Consider the following 12948-nt stretch of genomic DNA (forward strand, 5'->3'; position numbering starts at 1 on the left):
TACTCGTTCCATAACACATCATCCCGCAACTAACTCATTAGTCACAATGCTTGCAAGGCTTATAGTGATGTGCATTACCGAGTGGGCCCAGAGATACCTCTCCGACAATTGGAGTGACAAATCCTAATCTCGAAATACGCCAACCCAACAAGTACCTTTGGAGACACCTGTAGAGCACCTTTATAATCACCCATTTACGTTGTGACGTTTGGTAGCACACAAAGTGTTCCTCCGGTAAACGGGAGTTGCATAATCTCATAGTCATAGGAACATGTATAAGTCATGAAGAAAGCAATAGCAACATACTAAACGATCGAGTGCTAAGCTAACGGAATGGGTCAAGTCAATCACGTCATTCTCCTAATGAGGTGATCTCGTTAATCAAATGACAACTTATGTCTATGGCTAGGAAACATAACCATCTTTGATCAACGAGCTAGTCAAGTAGAGGCATACTAGTGACACTCTGTTTGTCTATGTATTCACACAAGTATTATGTTTCCGGTTAATACAATTCTAGCATGAATAATAAACATTTATCATGATATAAGGAAATAAATAATAACTTTATTATTGCCTCTAGGGCATATTTCCTTCAGCGGGGCGGGTAGAGGAAGGCAGCACTGGGGGGAGGAAGTTGGCACCGATGAGGAAGTCGCGTCGGGCGGGTGGGCGCAGGGTTGGTGTGCCGGAGGAGGAAGGAGGTGGGGATTGGTGGGAGAGGTTTGCGGCGGGGCAGAAGGTGGATCGGGGTGGAGGGGAATCGTGGTAGATGAGGTGGGGTGCGCGAGAGGAGGAGGCAGGTGGGGTTTGGTGGGAAGGTATCGTGGGTGTGGGGACGAGTGGTGGTGGTGTTAGCAGAATAAAAAAGTGATGTGCGGAATAAGACTCTTAAGGGTGTTATCATAATTATTGAACTGTCATCCAAACCGGTTGTAGGTATTCTGTGCTACCGCCTCCCAGTTGTTGCACCTAGATAGCATAAGCTCTCGTGCTTCCGCACATTGCAGTAGTGACCACATAGCATAAGCTCCCGTGCTTCCGCATATTGCAGTAGTGACCACATACAGATCCATCCTGTAGCGTGGAAAATAACCTGAAAAAAAAGGTGAGCTTTCACTCTATTAAAAATACAGTCGTTACGACAATTCCAAAGAGCCCAAAGCAACGCACATACACACACTCAGATACGTACTTTAGTGTTAGTCTCAACCGCTTCCAACTAGTTACCAAACATAAACATATTTGCTATACTAGTGGGCGGCGACAAGTTAAAAGCCACATGAATCATACACCATAGTAGAGTAGCAAGCGGGCATGCAATAAGCAAGTGGTGCACTTCTTCTTGATCACAAGAACAACAGTGTTTATTACTCTGCCATTTTTGTTTCACACGATTGTCTTTTGTAAGAATCACTCCCTCTATGAACAAACCACATGAGGATCTTCATTTTTAGCCGTACTTTCTTTTTCCAAATGTGTTTTGAATGGAATACTGGACCTGAGTTTATTAAACCCACATACATCGATTTCACAAAGAGAACCCCAGAAGGCGTCAACTTCCAATAGAATACGTCTGGTTCATTTGTTAGGGTGATGTGTATCAATCTTCATACTACATGCAACCACGTAGACCACTTATCCCCGATCAGAGCTCTCCTGAATTGGATATTTAACGAAATTACTCCATAGTTGTGCTTACGTAGTCTTGTCTTCCTTGTGTTGAACAATATTATAAAGAGATGTGTACTGTAGAGCTGGAGGCATATCCCCTAGCTAAGTATCCTCCCAAAAGCGAGTCAATGAGAGAGTTGGAGCTGGTAAAAGCAGTGGAGACCAAAATATGTGTTGGCAATTGCTTTTAGGATGGCCGGTGAGTCTGTAGCTAGCAATCAAAGTCTGAAATGCCACAGTATGTTGAAGATGTTATCTAAACACTGATTTGACATGATTTATCTGATTAGACTATGTATTAGCTCAAATAACATGTTTAGCTTCTAATTTAGCATTTTTGTTTTCATTGCGCAATTGTAACTTATAATTTTTGGTAGATTTTCGAGTTTTTAGGATTCCTTCCACATGACCGCAACAATGGTTTACATTTGTATACTTTGTCAGCTATTCATAATGATTCACCAATTCATAGCAGCAAAAATATTCACTGACAACAGCTAACATGACCATGTCCAGTACCACTTTAGCAATCATACAACATTGGGGGAGTTAGCAATCATACAAAAAAAGTACTGCATGGTGTACTAATTTGCAGAGACGTATCATGCATGCATTTATCCTTCTTCTGTTGACTGCACGCAGCAGCTTGCAGTCATACACCAAGCCCAGTTTTGTAGCCATTGGTGAAGCAGAGTAAGGAATTTGCTGAGGATTATATGCAAACATAGACAAGGGATGGGAAACTTTGATATTGTTAGTTCTCATTTCGTTTTTAGGGATAACATATTGGTGTTCAGGTGTTTCGCGATCACCTCCTCCTGCCAGTAGCCGTGGCTCGATAACATTGCTGCTGACGTCCTGCTTTGGAGGTGGCGTTGTTCTCGTCCATCTGTGACTCTATCCTCGAGGCCTGGGTGCAGAACTTCGCTGCCTTGCCCTAGGCCCTGTTTCCTTTTCCATCTTGCTGCTCTTGTGTTGGTGTGCTCTGCCCACTGTAGCTCGGTGCTCGATCGATTATGTCTTGGCTGTGCGTTTTGAAAAGTGTAAACTTCTGCTTTGCCGTTTGGCTAAATGAAATGATCTGGTGGGCAGTTTGCCCAGTGTCCTTTCAAAAATAGTAATATTTTGATTAGCCAATTCTGTAAGTCGTGATATATGCATACAAAAAATGGCTGTACAGTATCTAGCAGTGATATCTATATAACTTTTGTTTGTATAGGTTCCTTGATTGGGGACAAATTGATATTCACCAAGAATGGTTCCCTGGCCTCACTACACACGTGGAGCCTTTTTGTATTTAATTGTTTTTTCTAGCCATGATTCATGCATGGTGACATTATCTCTTGTTTTTTTTCTGTTCCTTCTAGCAATCAGCAACTGCCTGATCTGAGCAGGAAGTGGGCGTGAACTGTCTTTGCACTTGGGACAACAGGAGGGACAAATTGTACTAGTGAAGAGAAGAGCGCACAGAAGCAGAAGATGGAGTTTGTAGTAGGAGCTTCGGAAGCCACCATGAGGTCTCTCCTATGCAAGTTGGGCAACCTCCTTGCCCAAGAGTACTCGCTGATCCGTGGCGTCCGCGGCGACATCCAATACATCAATGATGAGCTCGCCACCATGCAGGCCTTTCTGGGCGACCTTGGTTCTGCCCTGGACGACCATGATCGCCGGCTCAAGAGTTGGATGAAGCAGATCCGTGACATGGCATACGACATGGAAGACTGCGTCGATGACTTTGCTCATCGCCTCCCTCAAGACTCCCTCACCGATGCAAGATGCTCCTTCATCATGACGGCAGTTTACGAGGTGTGGACATTTTGGCCTCGCCGCGACATTGCTTCCAAGATTTCTAAGCTCAAGATCCGGGCACAACACATTGCTGAGCGGCGCAGCAGATATGGAGTGGACAACCCAGTAAGAAGCGGCTCTAGGGCCGAAAAAAACCATGCTGTTACATATGTCATTGCTGAGCATCTGATGGCGAGCCGTCAGCTCATCCGCACAGAGAATCCAGTGGGAGTGGTGGTCGACATGGAGAAGCTCGGGGTTTGGCTAACCAAACGTGATAAAGGCTCTCATCGAGCTGTTTTGTCCTTGATTGGATTCGGGGGTGTGGGAAAGACCACCATTGCCATGGCATTGTACCAAGATTTCGGGAATGGATTTGACTGTCGAGCATCAGTCACAGTGTCTCAGAACTTCGATGAAGATGAAGTCCTGAGGGGTGTTCTTGGGCAAATCAAACCAGTAGACAGTCAAACCAAGCCAAAGGAGGGGCAGGAGGGCAGCAACACAGGGAAGTTGGAGAAGAAAAACCTAGTGGCAGACATTAAAAGCTCAGTGAAACGAATTGTGCCACTGCTCTCTGGTCACAGGACGCAAAGCAATGATGGTAGCTCCCACTGGATGCAGACTAAGCTAGAGACAATGAACCATGACCAACTTGTTGAAGAACTCAAAAAGCGCCTGATTGGAAGGAGGTACCTCTAAGTTATTCCTTTGCTTTTCCTAAATTAGTAATCATTGTATATCCATCACGTGTTTGGATTTTCCCAAATTTTAATGAACTTTACAACACCTGGATGAATCTCAGACTACTCAATCTTACCATATTCTCACTTCCTAATTTCCTATATAACCCATCCACACACTGAAAGTACTCTTCTAGTCCCGAGCTCAAATGAGCAGTAAAATCGAAAAATATTTCAAAAAGGGAAAATTTCAGAAAAAAATTAGTGACAAACATTGACAAAAGTTTTCAACGCTTGCAAAGCTTCATCAATGACATTTGTAGAAGCCGAGCTCATTTCACGATGAAAGTTTCCAAGTGATGCAAACTTTTGTCAGTGTTTGTCACTAAAAAATTTCAGAAATTTTTGAATTTTGTTTCAGTATTTTTTCGATTTTACTGTTCAACCAAGCTCATTTGAGCTCGGGCTAAAAAACTCCATGTCCCACACACACCAGGTTAACTAATAGGAAATGTAAATCTAGGTACAAATCTATAGAAAAAATAGCACCAAGAAATGTAGTAAAGCTATGATAAAAAATTCACGTTGTTTAGCATGACAATTTCATTCTTTAAGTATGTACCATGGTGGCTGGAAAATGTGAGTTTTTTCAGAAAATAAGTAAACACAAGTAAGTTATGCAACTAGTGGAGCCTTGCTAACTAAACACCAAAAGATTAATAGTTTGAAATACTGGTGCAACTTTTATAACTGAACTTCAATTTGTTACCAATAAGAAACTTAGTACAACTGCATATATATATAGGAAAAATGCATCCTACTACCGGGTGTAGTTACACCCATTTCTCATATACTACCATGTGGTAGTATATAGTCTACTTTATTATTTTTAGTATGTTCACATACTATATCTAAGATACTCCAAAGCGACTTATGTGAAAAAATTGCATGTGTACTCTTGGCCTTTTGAGAGGATCTTCTTTTCCAAGGTCTAGTATGGGTGGCCTAAGTGCACCTGGACACATTAATGGCACAAAAAATGCACATTGATTGATTACAGCGACAGTAGTTAAGCCAAAACCCATAGTGCAATTTCCTGCCTCTAGTTCTCTTGTGTAATAATCGACCTCACCAATATCAATATCACTCTACGTGTTGTATCGATATCATTCTGCCGTCCATGCTTTTCCTCTATCAATATCATTCTAATACATAGATGTCTAGCCTGTTACCACCAACGAAGTACAGCCCAAATTAACATTTCTTTGGTAAATATCACCTTTTTTGCGGGAAAAGGTAAATATCACCTTAGTTTTGGAAAAATAAATATGGGAGCAACTACGTAATGTATCAAAGCATAAATAAACACCAAACTAGTCACGACAATCGTGTAACACCTTTTTTTCTCACTTTTATGAACTTAAATAAGTTGGGGCATTTCTTCACACTTGTATTTCTTTCCTTTTTCTTGGCAGTTATCTCCTCTTGATTGATGATATATGGTCTGTAGAAACATGGGGGACCATTAGAAATTGGTTGCCACATAATAATACAAAGGATAGTACAGTAATAGTAACTACAAGATTTCAAGCCGTTGGTGCGGCATGCTCAGAAAGAGATGGAACTGATTATCTGCATAAACTGTTAATGTTCTAAGTGATGCCGACTCCAAAAGTCTATTTCTTCATGGCGTTTCTGAGTCCACAAGCAGCAAAGAGAGTGAAAGAAGGGATACAAGATCGGAAGTTATTTTTACTGAGTCCTCCAACGGAGAGGGAACAGATCATCTGCATTCAGCTGATGTTCCTACTGTTTCTAATCCACAAAGCAGCAATAACCATGAGGGTATATGGAAATATTGTGGGGGGCTGCCTTTAGCCATAGTCACCATGGCTGGCCTTGTTGCTTGCAACCCCCAAAACAAGAGTGATCATTGGAGTAAAGTTTGCAAGTCATTATTTCCAGAGCAAGTGGCTCCCCTTACATTGGAGGGGGTCACAAGGATACTTGATTATTGCTACAATGATTTGCCAGCAGATCTCAAGACCTGCTCATTGTACTTGAGCATATTCCCCAAGGGCTCAAAAATTAGTAAGAAGCGTCTGACCCGGCGATGGATATCTGAATGCTTTGTCTCTGAGAAGCAAGGGCTGAGTGCAGAGGAAGTCGCAGAAACATACTTCAATCAGCTCGTAAGCAGGAAGATAATACGCCCCGTAGATCATAGCAGCAATGGGAAGGTCAAATCCTTTAAAGTTCATGATATGATCCTTGAATATATCGTGTCCAAGTCAAGTGAAGAGAATTTCATTACTGTTGTTGGTGGACATTGGCTGATGCCAACTCCTAGCAACAAAGTCCGTCGACTCTCCATGCAAAGCATTGGTTCCAAGCATGAGAATTCAACAAAAGGCATGAACTTGTCTCAAGTGCGGTCATTGACAGTGTTTGGAAGCCAGAACAGACGACTCCCCTTCCATTCATTCAATAATGGAATAATACAAATGCTAGATCTTGAGGGCTGGAAGGGCTTGACAGATAAACATCTAAATGACATATGTAAAATGCTTGTGCTGAAGTATTTGAGCCTCCGAAGAACAGAGGTTTCTGAGATTCCCTCAAGGATTGAGAAGCTCCAGTATCTAGAAACTCTTGACATAAGGGAGACAAATGTCGAGGTGCTGCCCAAGGCCTTTGGACAGCTCAAGCGGCTCCGTAGCATGCTTGGAGGGAACAAAAATACAAGGAAGGCATTGAAGTTACCACATGAGAAGAATAAGGAACCGATGAAAGTACTCCGTATACTGTCAGGGATTGAGATCGATGATGACTCATCAGCTGTAGCAAGCCTTCATCAGCTGACAGGGCTAAGGAAGCTTGCAATTTACAAGCTCAATACAAGGGAGGGCAGTCAGATCTTCAAAGAATTAAGCTCCGCTATAGAGTACCTCTGTAGCTGTGGTCTGCAAACTCTTACAATCAATGATGAGGGCTCTGGTTTTATTAACTCATTGGACACCATGTCTGCTCCTCCAAGATACATCATTGGCCTGGAGCTGTCTGGAAAGATGGAAAAGGCTCCAAAGTGGATTAAAGATCTCAATAATCTCTACAAGCTAACCCTTTCCGTGACAGTTCTTCGGACTGATACTTTCAAGCTCGTCTAGGACCTACCCAAATTGTTTACGCTCACCTTTACACTCGATGCAGCCAAGGATGATAGGGACATAGTGGACATTCTTGAGGAAAATAAACAGCTTACCGACAGGGAGATCATTATTCCACCTGGAGGATTCAAGAGTCTAAAGTTGCTTCGCTTCTTTGCAACTCTGGTGCCAAGACTGAGCTTTGCAGTTACAGGAGAAGAGGTAATGCCAGCACTGGAGAGGATTGATATGCGGTTCGAAGCCTTTGAAGGGATTTACGGCATCGAGACTCTCAAGAGCCTCCAAGAGGTGCATCTCAGTGTTGGTAATCAAGCAGATGAAATAACCAAGTTCTTGGTACAAGATTTGAAGGACACCCCCAATTACTTGGATGAAAAGTATGCCAACAAGTGGCCAAAGATAATCACCGAGTGAAGAGACTGGAATATGTCACATTATCTTTTGATTGACCAACAAATCATCTGGTACGTATTGTATAATTAAGTGGGGATTATTTCATCAAGTCTGCATCGCCTTCTTGAGGGCTAAATAAACAGACTGCATCCATTATTGATTCTTGTAATGCATATGTATGTGGCACTGTTGAATCCGTCACTGATTCTCGTAATTTGTACTTCTATTGTAATGTTACTTCCATTATTGATCTTTTTGAACTTAACTCGTGTCGGTTGTGGTATGTATATATCCCACAGTACATGTTTGATTGAGATTTCTGTACCTTATATTTAACTAAATAGCAGTCACATGGTTCAGTTAGTGTATGCAGGTCTCTTGCCCAAAGTGCTGGAGTTTTAGGAAGGTAGATTGCCTTCAAACGCATGCAGCATTATCCCCCTATGTAGAGTTTGTGTTAACCTTCTTTACCAGGAACTCCAATTTTGTAGGTGTTTGATTGTCTTAGTGAAGCAAAGAAGAAACCCCTGTTTTCTATATCAATGCTCGAAGATTTCTTCTTTGCGACCATACTGTAGCAAACCACACCATGTTTTGTGTTTGGACATTGGCAACAAAGTCATTTATTTTATCATAGGAATTCTCGAATGCATATAAGTTCAATACTACCAGTAACAGTTTTTGAAATTTTGGCTGTGCATACAATCCAAAATGTAAGGTTTCAGAGAGCTCAGGAGAGTAGATCCTACACAGTCACTTATCACATTAATGGATGCTAATCTGAAGAACAAACCAGAAGAGGGGGGAGAGAACAGGGTACCTCGCCTCGGCCGACAGAACGAAAGGATGCAAAGTGTCAATATGATCTGCTGCCAAGAAACAGAGTAGTTACTACCACTGCATGCATAGCGTGTCAATATACAGCCATGAGCAATCAATTGATCTGCATACACATTAATTGCTTTGGAAATTCAGCATAGGGCAAATAGTTGGAATCACCAAAAACAAACAGAGCTTAGATGGTTAGATCTTACTGGATGTCTCTGCAATAAGTCAGATCATACCGCAGAGAGCAAAGCTCAATTAAATCAAAACTTATCCTGTCGATCGCATTTGCTTTTTCATATCTCCAGCTCATTCAACGCAACAACAGCCTCGTCGTTGTCGATAAACTTGCTACCCTCCTTTCTCAATTCTAGCAGAACTTGTAGCGCCGGTCCTCTGGTCTATCAGTTTCAGCTCAAATACACTTGTTATTATCGGAAGCGCATGCCGCCTTATGGCCATTTGATCAGCCCCAAAGTCACGTGTTCCCTAGCAAGAGTAAGGATAAGCATTTATACAGAGAATTGACTGGCTATTTGTTCAAGATGCTTCTGAAATCTATTCAATATAAGTAACAAAAAAACCGTGCAAATGGTTCGTTAATTCATACCTTGGGAATTTTACGCTCCCCATAGCTTCCTTCACTTTATCCACAACAGACTCCAATTTGGGACATCTAGGATCAAATAAGAGCGTCAGCTTTGTTTTCCCCAATCCGTAACCACTGCAGAATCCACACGATTTCTCCGATGAGCTGCTGCTGGCTGCGAGCCTCTCCGATAGCTCAGCGTCAGCAATGGTCCTCGCGCAGAGCCTCCACCGGGGGACGCACATCGAGTGCGCTCAACACACGAGGCTTGTGGCCAGCTTGCACATCCAGTGCGCTGACCACACGATCAGAGCCTCCTCCTCCTCCTTCCCCTCGCCGGTTTCAGCAGCAGCGGCGTCCCACTTCCTCAGCCTGACGGGAGCGTTGAGCGGCGGGCATCTTGGCGGACGCGCCTCCTCCAGCTCCGGCAGCAAGATTGGAGGACCCGGTTAGGAGCCTCCTGAGTGAGGTCGGCGGCGACGTGGGTCTCGTCCTTGGCTGGAGAGCAGGGCCGCGCAGCATACGAGGGCGGCCTCGTCGCGGCTGACTGCGACGGCGGCGGCGGCGGGGGAAGTCGCTGGGAGTTCCGATGGTACAGCGCTAGGCCCAGCAGCGCCTAATCTTTCTTCTACTAGTACTACTCACACGTTTCTACAAACTATACATATAAACATTTTAGGACAAATTAAGAAGACCATGCGTATATTGTTATTGGTCCTGGTTGCCGGGTGATGCGACAGGAATATTATTTTTTAATTTAAAGTCCATGGAAAAGATAGAAGTACACTCTTTTGTGGACAAATTTTAAAGCCAAATTTACGCTCTTTACTTGTAAAAGATGTCTTACATTATGGAACGGATGGAGAATATTTTTTGTTTTATATACAAATAAGGTGTTTTAAAAATAAAATTTCCACGTGTTTCAAAAACTATTCGTGTATATAAAACTATTCATGTCTATTTGGAAAAAAAAATGTATCACAAAAAGGTCATCAAACCAAAAAGATATATTCTTCTATTTTAAAAACAATGTTCTCGTATGCCCAAAAATGTCCGCGAATATAAATTTTTTATGTGTTATTCAAAAACAGTTCCCCTTGATTTTCAGAAAATATAAGATTTTTTGTAAAAATGTTTATCGCAATATTTTTTAAATATATGTGTTAAAAAAATTAATATGTCTATTAAAAATGTTGGTGTGTGCTTAAAAATGGTTCATCAAGTAATTCATATATATTTAATCATGTGTTTTATAAATATTCAATGTGTCTTATAAAATGCTCATGTGTATATATAAAAGGTTGACTGTGTATTTAAAAATGTTCATGGTGTGTTTAAAATTTTTTCCTCGTGCATGAAATATTGTTCATGTGCGTGAAAAACTATTTATTGTGTATTTATCAAAATTTTCATCATGTATTGACAAATGCACATGTTTAATAAATAATTATTCATCTTAATAATATTAAATGTTCAACATTCATTCAAAAAGTTAAGGTGTCTTTAAAAATGCCATCACGAGATTAAAAAGGTTCATCATGTAATTCATATGTTAATCATGCATTTTTAAAATATTCAAGGTGTATTTTAAAATGGTCATCCGGTATATATAAAAGATAGACAGAATGTGCTCAGCATTTATGTTAAAAATGTTCTTGTTATATTTAATTTTTCATCTTGCATGAAAAAAATTCATTGTGTATTTATAAAAAAATTTAATCATGTATTGACAAATCTTCATCTGTAATTAATAAACATTCATCTTGTAAACTTAAATGTTCAACATGATTTTTCAAAATATCAAATAGTAATGAAAAAACGTCCATCTTGTATTTTAAAAATAAACTTCATGTATTTTGAAAATTCATCATGTATTCTAAAAATAATCATAGTGTATTTGTAAGATATCCAACGTGTATTAATACGTTCATCATATATTTTGAAGCATCATGTATTAAAAAATATGTATTTATCAAAAAGTTTATATTTTATCACAAATAAGCAGATAAAATATTATCGTGTACAAACCCAGCCTTTTGGATCTTGGGCACTCTTAGTGCATGCTACAAGAAATCAGCCGGAGAATTTATCATCTCGAAAAGTTAAAAATAATAATACTTAGATTTGCATGGAGGGCTCGCGCCGCCGCACGAAAAAGGCCCCTGCACGGCAGGCATCTTGGCGAGCGCGGCCAGTGCGGAGGCGCCTCCTCCGCCTCCGGCAGCAAGAATGAAGGACCCAGTTAGGAGCCTCCTGAGGTCCACGGCGACATGGGCCTCGTACTTGGCGGTCATGGCGAGAGCGTCGGGCGAGGCACAACGCGCGATCTCATAGGAGAGCGCGGCAACAGTGGGCACGGGCGAGAGGGTCTGCATAGCAGCCAATGGCAGCCTCGTTGCCAGTGAGTGCGGCGGCAGCGGCGGCAGGGAGTCACCATAGGAGTTCCGATGGGGGCCAGTCGCTCACAGTGCGTGGCACTGCACTAAGCCCAGCAACGCCTAATCTTATCTTTTTCTTACTTTTTTTAGTTTATATTTTATTTCGAGTAAATTACACAAATATCACTTTTTCTAAATAAAATATTCATGTATATAAAAATGTTCATACCAAAAAAGATATATATTCTTGTATTCTAAAAACAATGTTCTAGTATGGCCAAAAAAAATTCGCGAATATAAAAAATGTATGTGTAAATTAAAACAGTTATCCATGATTTTCAAAATATATAACATTGTTTCTAAAATGTTCATCATATATTTAAAATATCAATGTGTACCTGAAAATTTATGAACACATCTTTAAAAAAGTCATCGTATGCTAAAAAAGTATCATCAAGTAATCCATAAATATTAATCATGTGTTTTCTGAAAATGCTAATCATGTATATATAAAAAGTTCGACTATATATTAAAAATGGTCAGCATTTGATTTGAAACATGTAGATCACCTGTAGCAGCGGTGGTGGAGGCGACAAAGCAGCTACTAGCTCAGCGACCACATGAAATACTACCGTTCGTCGCGAGCAAAATAAAGCGAGTCATGCACTCGCACGTATGGGTTCTTCTCTTTCTAAAACTGCTGTTTGGTTAAGATGCGTACCTGATGAGCTTAACCTGCTGTGTGAGCAGGATTGTAATGTTCCTGCTTAAGTAATGGAAGTGCTTTATCCCCCCCGCCCCCCAAAAAAAAGATTTGAAACATGTTCATGGTGTATTTAAAAATTGATCGTTGTGCATGAAAAAAAGTCCATTATGCACCAAAAACTCTTTATACTGTGTTTAAATGTTTATCATGTATGGACAAATATCCATCTTATAATATTAAATGCTCTACATGAATTATAAAAAATTAATGTGTCATTAAAAGAATGTTCATCTTCTATTTATAAAAATATCGTGTATTTTAATAGTTCATCGTGTATTTAAAAAACTCAGAGTGTATTAATAAGATGTCCAACGTGTATCAATATGTCCATCATATATGTTGAAACATCATGTATTTAAAAAATAATGTATTTGGCAAAACGTTTTATATTTATAAGAAAGAAGCAGGTAAAATGTTCAAGTACTTTTGTAATAAAAAATCATACTATTTGAAATTTAGAAAAAAAATGGTCACGATGAAATAAAATGTTCATGTACTTTTTTTGCGCGTTAATGTTCATGTACTGGAAAAACTATAGTATAAAAAAATGTTTGCATATCTAAATAATTGTTCATATAACTGTTTGAAAAACATATAGTATAAAAAAGGTAACAAAAAAATCAGAAGACAATTAAAAAAACAACAGAAAAAGAGAAAACCAAGAAAGCAATATAGATAGAAAAAG

At 40.3% G+C, this 12948-nt stretch overlaps 1 long non-coding RNA gene and 1 pseudogene across 4 annotated transcripts; one reads left to right on the top strand and one right to left on the bottom strand.

Annotated features, from left to right (window-relative positions):
* Nucleotides 1-509: 509 nt before the first annotated feature.
* LOC123170112 (uncharacterized) lies at nucleotides 510-9732 on the bottom strand. Of its 4 annotated transcripts, none has more exons than XR_006485044.1 (4): nucleotides 9141-9730; nucleotides 8740-9019; nucleotides 8526-8648; nucleotides 2202-2779 (listed from the first exon to the last, which is right to left on the bottom strand). It is a non-coding gene; the product is annotated as an uncharacterized lncRNA (long non-coding RNA). The 4 variants fall into 4 exon arrangements; XR_006485041.1 differs by lacking the exon at nucleotides 2202-2779 and adding an exon at nucleotides 2795-5649 and having other exon boundaries at nucleotides 9141-9729; XR_006485043.1 differs by lacking the exon at nucleotides 2202-2779 and adding an exon at nucleotides 510-1096 and having other exon boundaries at nucleotides 8526-9019; nucleotides 9141-9732.
* On the top strand, nucleotides 3154-7726 carry LOC123170111 (disease resistance protein Pik-2-like; annotated as a pseudogene).
* Nucleotides 9733-12948: the final 3216 nt, after the last annotated feature.

This window comes from Triticum aestivum, chromosome 7D (genome assembly GCF_018294505.1).
Source record: "Triticum aestivum cultivar Chinese Spring chromosome 7D, IWGSC CS RefSeq v2.1, whole genome shotgun sequence".
In the NCBI taxonomy this organism is placed as follows: domain Eukaryota; kingdom Viridiplantae; phylum Streptophyta; class Magnoliopsida; order Poales; family Poaceae; genus Triticum; species Triticum aestivum.